The 13,060-nt window shown below is 66.5% G+C and overlaps 2 non-coding genes across 2 annotated transcripts; one reads left to right on the top strand and one right to left on the bottom strand.

Moving 5' to 3' along the window:
• The first annotated feature begins 438 nt into the window (after nucleotides 1-438).
• On the top strand, nucleotides 439-511 carry TRNAK-UUU (transfer RNA lysine (anticodon UUU)). The gene has a single exon. It is a non-coding gene; the product is annotated as a tRNA-Lys (tRNA).
• A 225-nt stretch (nucleotides 512-736) lies between these two features.
• On the bottom strand, nucleotides 737-809 carry TRNAK-UUU (transfer RNA lysine (anticodon UUU)). The gene has a single exon. It is a non-coding gene; the product is annotated as a tRNA-Lys (tRNA).
• Nucleotides 810-13,060: the final 12,251 nt, after the last annotated feature.

The following is a 13,060-nucleotide window of genomic DNA, read 5'->3' as shown; positions in this document are numbered from 1 at the left end:
GCAGGCAACATGGCTGCGCGGGCGCTTCCGCCGGGGCGCCTGGGCCGGCGGCGCCGAGCCATAGAGCGCGCCGGAAGCCGTCCCTAGAGAGGACGCGAGCTCAGCCCGGGGTGCGCTCCCGCCCCCGTGCGGTTGGAGGACCGCGCTATAAGACGGAGCACGAGTCCCCCCGGGCCCGGTACAAGCCCCCCCCCCCCCCCCCCCCCCGGCCCCGTGCACACCATCCCCCCGGAACCCCTTCCTAAGGTTCAGAGCTGCACCCCCTCCCCCAGCCCAACGCAAGCCCTCCCGTGCCTCCCCCTGCGCAGCCGGTGCGGCGCTGCGCCCCCTCCCCCACCCCTTCCCGGCCCTCCGGTGCCTCCCCCCCCCCCCCCGCCCGGTGCCCGCCCCCGGCCCAGCGCGCGCTGATAGCAGCGGCCTGGGGACAGGCTACACAGAGCCCGGATAGCTCAGTCGGTAGAGCATCAGACTTTTAATCTGAGGGTCCAGGGTTCAAGTCCCTGTTCGGGCGAAACCAGTTTTTTTTTCCTCCTTCAATTTTCAGTTTGGTGCTTTTTTTTTTTATTTTATTATTTTTATTTTATTTCCCTGCTCGGGTTGTCCGGGGGCGCAGCCAGGACCCCCCACACACACACCCCGCCCAGGCGGGAAGAACCGCTCCTGCCGCGGGTGTAAAAGGCTTTCGAGGCGGAAAAAATAATAGTCAGGAGAAGGGGGGGGGGAAGGAAAAATTCATCGCCCGAACAGGGACTTGAACCCTGGACCCTCAGATTAAAAGTCTGATGCTCTACCGACTGAGCTATCCGGGCTCTGGCAGCGCTGCCTGCGCTGCCTGCACATGGCGCTGGGCGCGCGCTGCCTGCGCCCCCTGCCCGCCCCCCGCTGCCCCCCCACGGACGGGGGGGGCCGGCCAGCGCCTCCTGCATCTTTGGGACGCAGAGAAGGGGGATCCTGGCACCTTCTCCTCGCCGTGGGCTGCGGGGGCCCTGCGGAGGAGCGGGGGGGGTCCCCCACCGTGGGCCCCGGGGGTCCCCCCCCGCCTCGTCCCCCCGCAGCAAATCTCAACCCGCGGGGTGCGGCCGGGAGGGCGGCGCTGGAGAAGCCGGGGGTGTTCCAAGGTGGGTTAGGCAAAGCGGAGAAGCGCAGGGAATGATGCGTCCCGGGACGGGGGGCACGGGGGTGCGTTTCAGTGGTGGGATTTCTCCAGCTGACCCACGGCCCCGCTTCCAGCTTGTCCCCACGCCGTGGGTGACGATCCCTGTGTCACGGGGCGGGTGCGGCCCGCGGGGAGCTGCGGGCGGCTGCGGTGCTGGTTGAGGCCATTTTTCCATTGGGGCCTGGTGGGAGATGGGGCCTGGGGGTGCCCACCCGCGCCGGGGGACCCTCGAGCCCTGCATGGTGCGGTGAATCCTGCAGCAGCTTCCATCCTCCCGTCTCCTGGCGATCTTCAAGGAAGCAGGGAGCTTGGGATACCACTGTGTCACCACTAAACCCAAACCACAGGCGTGGCGGTCGGCTGGGCTGCGACCCACAGCCCTCCCGGTGCGGCTCACCGCTCTCCAGCGCGGCACTGGGATTTTGGAGGTGACTATTACCCCCGCCTGCAAGAGCCTGGCAGGGCTAGCCGCTTGCAAAACCAAATTACGGCCACCGCTGCGATGGCTCCGGCACATCCGCTGCCCGCAACGTGCTTGTGCAGCTGCTTCTGCCCCTGCTCTCCCCGGAGCCCGGGGGCTGGCTGCTGCGGCTGGGAGTGTGTCCCCACCAACCTGGGGGCTCTGGGGACCAGTACGAGCACCCCGACCCCGGTGGGGTGCTGTGGGGTGTCTCAGCACCCTCCTGCAGCTGCCTGGAGAGGTACAGAGGGGGAGTACAAGCCCCTCAGTTGCACCCCTGGGGGTACAAGCCCCGAGGGAAGCAGTGGGTGGTGGGTGCTGATGGGGATCCCAGCTCTGCCCCCGAGGATGGGGACCTCAGCTCTGTCCCGAGGATGGGGACCCCAGCGCTGCCCCCAGGATGGGGACCCCAGGGCTGCCCCCGAGGATGGGGACCCCGGTGCTGCCCCAAGGATGGGGACCCCAGCGCTGCCCCGAGGACGGGACCCCAGCGCTGCCCCCAGGATGGGGACCCCAGCGCTGCCCCCGAGGGTGGGGACCCCAGCGCTGCCCCGAGGATGGGGACCCCAGCGCTGCCCCGAGGATGGGGACCTCAGCTCTGTCCCGAGGATGGGGACCCCAGCGCTGCCCTGAGGATGGGGACCCCAGCTCTGCCCCAAGGATGGGGACCCCAGCGCTGCCCCCAGGATGGGGACCCCAGGGCTGCCCCCGAGGATGGGGACCCCGGTGCTGTCCCAAGGATGGGGACCCCAGCGCTGCCCCCAGGATGGGGACCCCGGCTCTGCCCTGAGGACGGGACCCCAGCGCTGCCCCCGAGGATGGGGACCCCAGGGCTGCCCCGAGGATGGGACCCCAGCGCTGCCCCCAGGATGGGGACCCCAGCGCTGCCCCGAGGATGGGGACCCCAGGGCTGCCCCGAGGATGGGACCCCAGCGCTGCCCCCAGGATGGGGACCCCAGGGCTGCCCCGAGGATGGGACCCCAGCGCTGCCCCCAGGATGGGGCCGCAGCGTTTTGGGGAGGTGGAGGGGCCGGTGCTGCGCCAGGGCAGGGGAGCAGGAGCGGCTCATCGCCCCCCCCCCCCTCCTGCAGCGGGGGCCATGCGGGATGGGGGGGCGGGGGTGGCACCCCGGGGGCTCCATGGGGGGAGCTGGGAGCATCCCGGGGCCACGAAGGGGGACACCGGGGGGGGTAGCGGGGGGGATCGGATGGGGCCTCGCCCCCGGCGCCGTGCAATGCGGCGGGCCGCCGGGAGATGGCCCCGCGCCGCGCTGCGCCCCTCCATTGTCCGCCGCCGAGCTCCCTCCTCCTCCTCCTCCTCCTCCTCCTCCTCCTCCGCCGCCGCCTCCTCCTCCTCCTCCTCCTCCCGCCGCCGCCGCGGCGCGGCCCCGCCGCCGCCCGGCCCCAGCCCGGCCCGGCCCGGCGCCGCAGCCCGCTCGGAGCAGGTAGGGCCGGGCCCCGGGGGGAGCGGGGCGGCCGCGGCGGGGGCGGGGGGGCCGGGCGGTGGGAGCAGGCCGGCTCCTCCAATGAGCGGCTCGTTCCGGGTTTTTCCCGTTCAAAAAAAAAAAAAAAAAAAAAAAAAATCATAATTTTTATCTCTATCTCTCCCGGTAATCTCACCTCCTGGGAGGAAGGCGGGGGCTCCGTCGGGTCGCGCACCGGGGCTGTGCGCCGTTCCCCGGCGCTGCCCCAAAGCTCCAGCCCAGCCTTGTGTTGTGCCAGGACTGAAACCCCAAAAACCGCGGGGCTCGGCGGGGGGGGCGGCCCCCGGCGCTGCACCCCCAGGGCACGGTGCGGGGTTTGGCCGCTGGAAATGCATCGGCGGGGGGGGGGCGGGCGCGGAAAGTTGGGTTATTTTGGGGAGCAGAACAATGAAGCGGTCCCCGTCTGATCGCAAAGTTGCCCGTCAGCGGGGTGGAGAGGCAGGGCTGCGGCTTTTGCTCTTTCCCATCGTGTCAGGGTCCCCCCCCGCCGGGACAGGGATAGGGACGGGGATGGGGACAGGGATAGGGACAGGGTCAGGGACAGGGATGGGGACAGGGATGGAGATAGGGATAGGGACAGGGTCAGGGACGGGGATGGGGACAGGGATAGGGACAGGGATGGGGACAGGGTCAGGGACAGGGATGGGGACAGGGATGGAGATAGGGATAGGGACAGGGTCAGGGACGGGGATGGGGACAGGGATAGGGACAGGGATGGGGACAGGGTCAGGGACAGGGATGGGGACAGGGATGGAGATAGGGATAGGGACAGGGTCAGGGACGGGGATGGGGACAGGGATAGGGACAGGGATGGGGACAGGGTCAGGGACAGGGATGGGGACAGGGATAGGGACAGGGACAGGGACAGGGATGGGGACAGGGATAGGGACAGGGACAGGGTCAGGGACAGGGATGGGGACAGGGATAGGGACAGGGACGGGAACAGGGATGGGGACAGGGACAGGGACGGGGACAGGGTCAGGGACGGGGATGGGGACAGGGACGGGGACAGGGATGGGGACAGGGTCGGGGACAGGGATAGGGACAGGGACAGGGTCAGGGATGGGGACAGGGTCGGGGACAGGGATAGGGACAGGGACAGGGTCAGGGATGGGGACAGGGTCAGGGACAGGGATGGGGACAGGGACAGGGATGGGGACAGGGTCAGGGACGGGGATGGGGACAGGGACGGGGACAGGGATGGGGACAGGGTCGGGGACAGGGATAGGGACAGGGACAGGGTCAGGGATGGGGACAGGGTCAGGGACAGGGATGGGGACAGGGACAGGGATGGGGACAGGGTCAGGGATGGGGATAGGGACAGGGATGGGGACAGGGTCAGGGACAGGGATGAGAACAGGGTCAGGCACAGGGACAAGCCAGCGCTCGTGCGCTGGCCGGGAAGGGTCAGCTCGTCCCACCAAAGCCCCGGTGCAGGCGTGGGCTCTAGGTACGGTGTGTGAGGGCAGAGAGCACTTTCTGAGGATGCTGGGCATGCTGTGGCGAGCTGCGACGTTCCCCCTGCTCCTGCTGTGCAGTGCTCTGGATCCCGAACTTGCAGAAATGCTCATGCGTGTATTTAACAGTAAACTCCAGAGATATGCGAGCTATTACCCCTAAGCAAGGGAGATGTATTGACTTAACCACAGCTATTTATGTGTATAAGGCCAAGCACAAATGCAATTGTTCGCAGGATCTGGGTCGGGGTGAGCAAGCACCACTGCGATCAGAAAAATCAATCTTTTCCTCCCAAAGCGGGAGGGACGGGGTAGCGGGGAGCTGTGGGGTGAGGGGAACCTCCCTGGCAATTGGGGCACCCGGCTCTCCCGGGCTAACCGCCCCGGCAAGGTGCCTGCCCCACCTCGCCTCGGGAGCACCCTCCTAAATACCAGGCGAAGCGAGGTCGGGGAGAGGATCCGTGCCGCTGCCCGGAGCCGAAAGGAGCTGCCTTTCCAGCCCAGCAGCCATGCAGCCTGGCACCAGCCCTCCTTGCGTGCTGCAGTGTAAGTAGGTGCTCCGCGTGTGTGTGCGAGCGTTGCCTGGATGCACGCTAAGGACGTGTGCGCAGCCGGTGCGCGCTGGACCCCGGGCTGCAGGGCAGGGGAGGTGTGTGCGAGGCCGGGGTGCCGGCGAGGCCGGGGCTCCCGCGGTCCTGAGCAGCATCCGTGGCCCCGTCCCGAGTGAGGTGTTTCCCTGCGTGGCGGGTGCTCTGGAAGAGCTGCGTGCGTCCGGCCTGTGTCTGTGGTGTGTCCTTGGGCTGTGGCTCTCTCCCACGGCATGTAAATCCTGCGGGCAGAGCGGGGCTGAGCAGCCTAAGGAGTTGGTTCGCATTGCAGACTGGGCTGGGTCCGGCGTGCAGGCTGGGGGCCAGCCAGGCCCCCTGCACCCCAGGAGGGTGCTGTGGGCAGGGGGGTGCACCCTGGCTGCCGCATGTCCTCAGTGCACCCCGCCGGTTCAGCTGCAGGAGCATCTGGGTCAGGGAGAGCCCCGTGGCAGCAGGGAACGGCCCTGCGGAGCGTGGGGCACGGATCAGCCACAATCACAGCGGCAGGATCCATCCCCTGGAGCTCGCCCAGCCCGCTGGGCTGCGGGGCAGAGGGCAGCACGGACAGGGAGGGCAGTATGGGCAGGGAGGGCAGCAACGGGCAGGGAGGGCAGTATGGGCAGGGAGGGCAGTATGGGCAGGGAGGGCAGCACAGGCAGGGAGGGCAGCACGGGCAGGGAGGGCAGCATAGGCAGGGAGGGCAGCATGGGCAGGGAGGGCAGTATGGGCAGGGAGGGCAGCAACAGGCAGGGAGGGCAGCACGGGCAGGGAGGGCAGTATGGGCAGGGAGGGCAGCACGGGCAGGGAGGGCAGCAACAGGCAGGGAGGGCAGCAGGGGCAGGGAGGGCAGTATGGGCAGGGAGGGCAGCACGGGCAGGGAGGGCAGCAGGGGCAGGGAGGGCAGTATGGGCAGGGAGGGCAGTATGGGCAGGGAGGGCAGCACGGACAGGGAGGGCAGTATGGGCAGGGAGGGCAGCAGGGGCAGGGAGGGCAGCAACGGGCAGGGAGGGCAGCAGGGGCAGGGAGGGCAGCATGGGCAGGGAGGGCAGTATGGGCAGGGAGGGCAGCATGGGCAGGGAGGGCAGTATGGGCAGGGAGGGCAGCAGGGGCAGGGAGGGCAGCAACAGGCAGGGAGGGCAGCACGGGCAGGGAGGGCAGCATGGGCAGGGAGGGCAGCATGGGCAGGGAGGGCAGTATGGGCAGGGAGGGCAGCAGGGGCAGGGAGGGCAGCAACAGGCAGGGAGGGCAGCAACAGGCAGGGAGGGCAGCAGGGGCAGGGAGGGCAGTATGGGCAGGGAGGGCAGTATGGGCAGGGAGGGCAGCACGGACAGGGAGGGCAGTATGGGCAGGGAGGGCAGCAGGGGCAGGGAGGGCAGCAACGGGCAGGGAGGGCAGCAGGGGCAGGGAGGGCAGCATGGGCAGGGAGGGCAGTATGGGCAGGGAGGGCAGCAGGGGCAGGGAGGGCAGCAACAGGCAGGGAGGGCAGTATGGGCAGGGAGGGCAGCAACAGGCAGGGAGGGCAGCAGGGGCAGGGAGGGCAGTATGGGCAGGGAGGGCAGCAACAGGCAGGGAGGGCAGCACGGGCAGGGAGGGCAGTATGGGCAGGGAGGGCAGCAACAGGCAGGGAGGGCAGCACGGGCAGGGAGGGCAGCACGGGCAGGGAGGGCAGCACGGACAGGGAGGGCAGCAGGGGCAGGGAGGGCAGTATGGGCAGGGAGGGCAGCAACGGGCAGGGAGGGCAGCAACGGGCAGGGAGGGCAGTATGGGCAGGGAGGGCAGCACGGGCAGGGAGGGCAGCATGGGCAGGGAGGGCAGCACAGGCAGGGAGGGCAGCACGGGCAGGGAGGGCAGCATGGGCAGGGAGGGCAGCATGGGCAGGGAGGGCAGTACGGGCAGGGAGGACAGCATGCTGCCGCTTGCCAGCCCATCCTAACTCTGCCGTGCGGGCAGGACTCTTCCCCTGGGTGCTGGTGCAGCGGGATGTGCCGAGGCCGGAGAGGTACCATGCTTTTGCGCTGTTTTGAGCGTATGTAGGGCTCCAGCCCCTCCGTGCCTAGCTGAGCCCCCGTGCAGGCTGTGCACGCAGGATCGCAGTCGGCAGGCCAGTGTGCAGCTGGGTGCACATACACCCGCGCCGTCATGCAGGCAGCCACGCCGCGCCAGGCGCTCGCCGCAGAGGAAGCCAAGATTTGCATAGGAGCCGAGTGCCAGAGCTGCCGTGCCGGGGAGAGTCTGACCGCCAGCATCCCCCGAAGATGCCGAGCACCGAGAAAACCTGACCCTGGGGGTGGGCACGGGGTGCTGGAGCAGTGAGGGTTGAGTAATTTGGAAAGTCCGACCGTGGGTGCGCCCCGGGACCGGGGAGCAGAGGAGGCGCAGGGATGTCTTGGCCCCGTCGTCAGAGCTGCTGTGGGGCCTGGAGCTGCCGTGTGGGAACGCCGGGGAGGATGCAGCGGTGGGTGGCTTGGCGGAAAGGTCCCACCCTCGCTCCCCACGCCCCCATCGCTGCGCAGGTGCTGGGCGAGGTTCAGCATCTCCTGTGCAGCCAAGCATGTGGCTGCTGCACCTCTCTGCAAAGGGGGGCTCTGACATCCCCCCACCCACGCCAGCTCCTGCCCCACGCCTGGCCGGGACACGTTGTCCCCTCCACTGTCCCCATTGCGGACTCGGCTCCCACTGCGCGGGGCCGTGGGTGGTTCCTCTGCAGAGCTCCCTCCTTCAGCTGCCCTGAGTTGGGGGCTTTCCCATCCCAAACCTGACCCATCTTCCCGGAGCAGGATTTCCTCCTGAGCGTGGAAATACGTAGAAAAATGATGGAAGAGCCTTTGGCATCGGTCAGCTTCACATCCTGCCTCCTCCAGAGAGCTTGGACCAGACTGGACTTTGCTCTGCTGTTAATAGGAGACATATCGGCTTGAAGAGGAAGAAACTCCTGCCGTAAGGCAACAGGTTGGAAGCGAGCGGCACTGGTTGTTTTCAAGGCATGTGCTCGGCTCGGTGTGTGCGGGATGGCAGCTGCCTGGTTTTATTTTGCTGCGCGTAACGAAGTGGCTGGGTCCTGCAGGTCTGCGCGTTGCAGTGGCAAGCGCTGCGGATCTGCCCCGGTGACGGGAGGCTTTGGGGTGCGTGGAAGGAGCCGTGTCCTTCGTGCCCAGCCCGCGGTGAGGGCAGCTCCTGGGGGGTGAAGCGGGGCCGGAGCCTGGTGCAGGGACCCCAGCCGCGGGGTCGGATCCTGCGGGACAGGGATGAGCTCCGGACCCTTCCTACCGCCCTGCCGAGAAATGCTGGTGACAGCTCCAAGCCCGCTCTGGAAACCAGGCGGTCACCTCCCAGGAGCGCAGCCCCTCGGGCTTTTGGAATTCAGCTTTTTGCCTGCAAACTGGGGAAAACAAAGAGAGTTGCCTGAAAATGTCCGTCGGGATCGGTTTTGGGGGGCAATTGTGCTGTTTTCACTGCGAACGCTTCTGGAGTGTTAGTTTCACTGGGTTTGGGGTTGACGGGTGGTGTTTCGGCAGCAGCAAGTGTGGCTCCAGAAATGAAACGCTCTGGGTTTCGGTTTCATTTTTCAATGACCTTTGAGACCAGGTTCCCTTTCTGGAGCTCCGGTTCCAAACTGGGAGGAAAATCCTGTGTTTTGCTGTGTCAAAACACTGCCTGGAGACCCACCCAAAGGGCTCTCCTTGGTCATGACGTTGCCTGGGAGGTCCCAAGAGGCCCCTTTTCCCTCCTGTTTTGGAGGGGAAGAGGAGAATTGAGACCAGAGGGTTTCTTTTGGAGTGAGGGGAGCTGGGTCCCGCCTGCTCTGGGGGGTGCTGGAGCTGGTAGGGGGCCCTGGAAGCCGCCCCCACCATGCCATGAGCTGCATGGGACGAGGGGCTGGATTTAGGAGCATCCCTGCTGCCGGGGGGCCGCCCCGGGGTCCAGTGTGTGGAGGGAGCTTTGTCACCCCACGATGTGCTGTGACTCGCAGCAGGAGCGATGGCACGTGGCTGGGGACGCAGCCAGGAGCAGGCTCCGTGTCCCCAAATCGGGGAAGCCCCCGCCGTCCTCCTGGCCGGGCAGGGGCTGCTCCGGCGGCTGGGAACGCAGCGGCTCGCCCTGTTCAGTGGGAGCGGCAGGGTGGATGGATGGACCCGCAGCCCCAGAGGTGAAAGCTGGTGCTTTATCCTCCTCATGGCCGCTCCTCCCTCTGCCGGATTATAAATGGGTGTGAATTGTCTCCCCTGATAGGCATAACCTCCATCCCCGGCTCCCACACTCCGGGGAGGTGCCCCTCCGGGGCTTGCTTTGCTTCCTCGCCCTCAGATGTTTGATGTCTTCCCAGATGCTTCGGCCGTTTCTATCTGCTCCCAACGCAGCTGCCTGCAAGGGGGAAGGGAGGGAGGGATGGGGAGAGCCGGGGGTGCGCAGCGAGCCCCCCCAGCCACCGCAGCTCTGCCCCGGGCTCCCATCCCTGGGCACGGGGAGGCAGGGCTGCCTGCGGCATTTGCTCCGCCGTGCGATCCCGTAGGACTCTTTTCTGCTCCGCTTCCCGCGTCCCTTCCCGCACCGAGCAGGTGCTGCTCAGCTGCCAGGAGCAGGGGTGGGTGCGGGGTGGCCGCAGGCGGTGCTGAGCTCCCCCCCGGGTCCCCCCTAAGTCTTCCTCACCCTCCTCCCAACCTGATGCTCAGCTCCTTGCACGAGGGCTGGGATCGTCCCTCCCTGCCCCACCGATGCCGGGTGTGGGGACAGGGAGAGCCCATGCATCCTCCACCCCAAAGCCCTGCAGAAAGCCTGTCCCCAAGAGCCACCGCAGAGCAGGACAGGCTGGTGTGGAGGGATTTTGAGGGGGCTAACGGAGCCCTGAGCCCTCGGCGGGGGGGACCTGACCGCTGCCGTCGGGCTGGGCTGCTGCTGGGCGGATCCAACCATTTTGGTATTTGAAAAATAAACTCTGCGGGATCTGCCGGCATGCAGGCGTGAAAGCCTCACCCCAAGCCTCCCTTTCCTTCCCATCCAGGAGGGCTCCCCGGGGCGTGCGGAGCCCGGGGAGGCGTTGGCCAGGCTGGCAGGCAGGGTGCTGACGCTGGGAACTGGACGAGGGGCCGTGCTGCAACCAGCAGATGCTCTGAAATCACGTTTGAAAACGCAAGAGGTTCCCGAAAGAGGATTTGGAGCTGGTTTTGCTGCCCTTTGGTCTCAGCACTGATGCTCTTGAGGGCTGTCCCTGAGAGGAGGTTGGCTTCGTGCACCTCAGCAGCGCACTGATGGGGAGACGTCCCTCGGCTCTGCCGATGTGGCCACGGTTGCTGGTGGCTCACACGAGGGACGTGGTGCCTGTGCGCGGCTCCCTGCAAGGCTGCAGTCTCCCTTACGGGGCCGTGCTGGTGCAAACTGTGCAGAAAATTGTGTTAAACCATAATTTGGGGCTTAGGGCAAAGGGTTTCCAGTGGACAAGTAGTTTTCCCTCCTGTGTGCCTCCAGCCGAGCCGTGTGCTGCAGCTGCTGTAACTCAGCACAGTGAAGCATTTCTCCAAAAGGTGGGATCCCAAGCTGGATGGGTCTCCCGAGGCTGACGTGACCGTGGCAAATGCCAGGAAATTTAAAGTCAGAAAATTATCCCTATGTTGTTAGCAGTAGTATTTTAAAGAGGAAAAAAAATCTGCTTGTCTCTGCTCCTCTGGAATTCGGCTTCTGCCTCGGGAGCTCCTGTGCTAAGACCTAACCCACAGCTCGCAGTCCCGGGTGATTTTTGCAACAGGCTGCTGGCAGGAGAGAGGCGTTCGGGGGAAACGCAGGCAGCCACGCACCAAACCCCCCGGAGCAGGAGCCTGCGGCGGGAGGTGCTGGTTGAGCATCGGTCCTGTCCCTGGCTGAGGACTTGGAGGGCGACCGGGAGAGTTTGGGGCTCTTCCACGTGGGTTTGCATCGCCTCGGTGCGGCTGCCGCGCCGGCTCGGGGGGGAAGGGGCCGAGGCACCTGCTCGGGGATGCTCGCGGTGGCTGCAGCCGAGGCGACGTCCCCCAGCTTGCGTGCACCCCCTCCTGCATGGCTTTTCTCCGGCTGACGTTGGCACCGTGGGGTTGCCGTGCCCGGCGCGGGCTGAGCCTGCCTCCCCGTCCCTGTGTCCCCGCCGCTCCGATGGTGCCCACCTGGCTGGCGGCGGAGGCAGGACCGGGTTTGCTGTTGCTGCCCTGGTGCGGATCCGGCTACATCCCGCTGGCACACGCGGGAGCTTCGGCTCGACCAGGCAGGAGCGTTTCTCTGCTCAAAACGTCAGCAAGATGCAGATGCTTCTCTTGGAGACGAGAATGGGTTTGTGGCTTTGTCAGCCACAAAAATCGGTTTGATTTTATTGCTTTTGGGTTAAAAGCAGATTTTCTTTGTTCAGCTTCCAGAAGCCCAGGACTGCCAGCTTTTGGGATTTCTATTTTTCCGGGAAAAGCCTGCGGCTGCCGGCAGGGTCCAAAACGCCGGGGAAGGGAACGTTTACAGCCTGTCCCCCCCCCCCCCGAAGCCATTTTTCCAGTTAGAAAGCACAAAGAAGCTGGTTGAGTGAGGTGCCCGGCCAGCCTGGTGTTGGGGGGGCCGAGAGGGGACCCGTGCCGGTGGGGGGGTCAAAGCCGCCTCGGTGAGGGGGTCAAACCTCGCAGGAAATGTGTTTGCAGCAGGCGAAGCCTGAGCCGGGCTAATTAGCAGCCATCTGGTCCTGCACGGCCCCAGGGTCAGGAGGGCCCTGTTTGTGGATAATCAGTGGCTGGGAGGGGATGGCGGGGACCGGCCTGGTGACGATGGCGATGCTCCGATGGCGATGCTCCGATGGCGATGCTCCGCCCGCTGCTGTGTGCCGGTGGAGGGTGGTCACTGGCATAGCCCAGGCTGGAGGTGGTTGCCCCGTGCCGTGGGGTGGGATGTCGGGGGGCACGTATCGTGCCAGATGGACTCCTCCATTGCTGGGGGTCGGAGCAGGCAGCGGCGGGGACTGCCGGTCCTCTCCCCGCTCCTGCACTTCGTGGTGAAGGGCTGTCCGGCTCCGCAAGCGCAGGCTCCCCCCGCTGAAGGAAGGTCCTCGGGTTCAGCGACGCCCACAGCCCCAAGAAGCGCTTTCCAGCAAAAATGCTTGCAAACACCGGGCAGGGGCGGTTGCACCCTTTCGCCCTAAATCAGAGCATCAACCAGAGCCCTGCGCGGTGCAGAGCGAGCGGTGCGGGGCGGAGGAGAGCCCTGGGTGGCGGAGGTCTCGTGTCCTCCCCGTGCTGAGGCTCGTGAGCCAGCCCTGGCCAGAGCCCGAAAACACCCAGCTGCCTCTCGGCTCTAGAGATTTCGAGTGCCGGCCATCTCCAGGGGCTTTGGGCTCGCTCCACTCTTCTGTTTAACATCCACTTCGTTATTTATTTTGCTAGGAAGGGAAGAGGAGGTGAAACATCCTTCCCTGGGGAGCGTGGTGCTGGCTGGGCAGAGCCGAGCCCCCGCTGCGGTCACCGCCCTCCGCGGATTTTGGTCAGGGGCCAGGGAGCGGTTTCCAGTCCGGCTGTTTCGCCTCTCTGCTCATGCAGCTGAATGCTGCAAAAAGCTGGGTTTGGAGGCTGTGCAGCGCCGGGTGCTGCGGAGAGGCTCGGAGGGACCCGCGGGGTCCGTCTGAGGGGTCTGGGGCTGCCGGTGGTTATCTGAGCAGAGCGTGATGCCCGGGTCCCCGTCACCGTGCCCCGTGTATTGCTCGCTGAAGCAGCCCAGGCTGCTCGGTGCGGGGGAATAGCAATGGGAGACGTGAGCAGCGGGTGCTCCCGGCTGTCCCAGGCCATGCATGGTTCCCTCTGCTGAAAACGGGGTTTGGGGAAGGGATGCCACAGCCCTCAGACGGGGAGAGAGCAGCGTGCCGCCGGGTAAAACGCTCAGCATCAGCCACAGGAGGTTGGTGCCTCGCTGCCCGGGCTGCTG

The sequence above is a fragment of the Pelecanus crispus genome, chromosome 17 (assembly GCF_030463565.1).
Source record: "Pelecanus crispus isolate bPelCri1 chromosome 17, bPelCri1.pri, whole genome shotgun sequence".
Lineage (NCBI taxonomy): Eukaryota > Metazoa > Chordata > Aves > Pelecaniformes > Pelecanidae > Pelecanus > Pelecanus crispus.
Note: the sequence above shows the minus strand (reverse complement) of the source record. Positions and strands in the feature narration are given on the sequence as shown.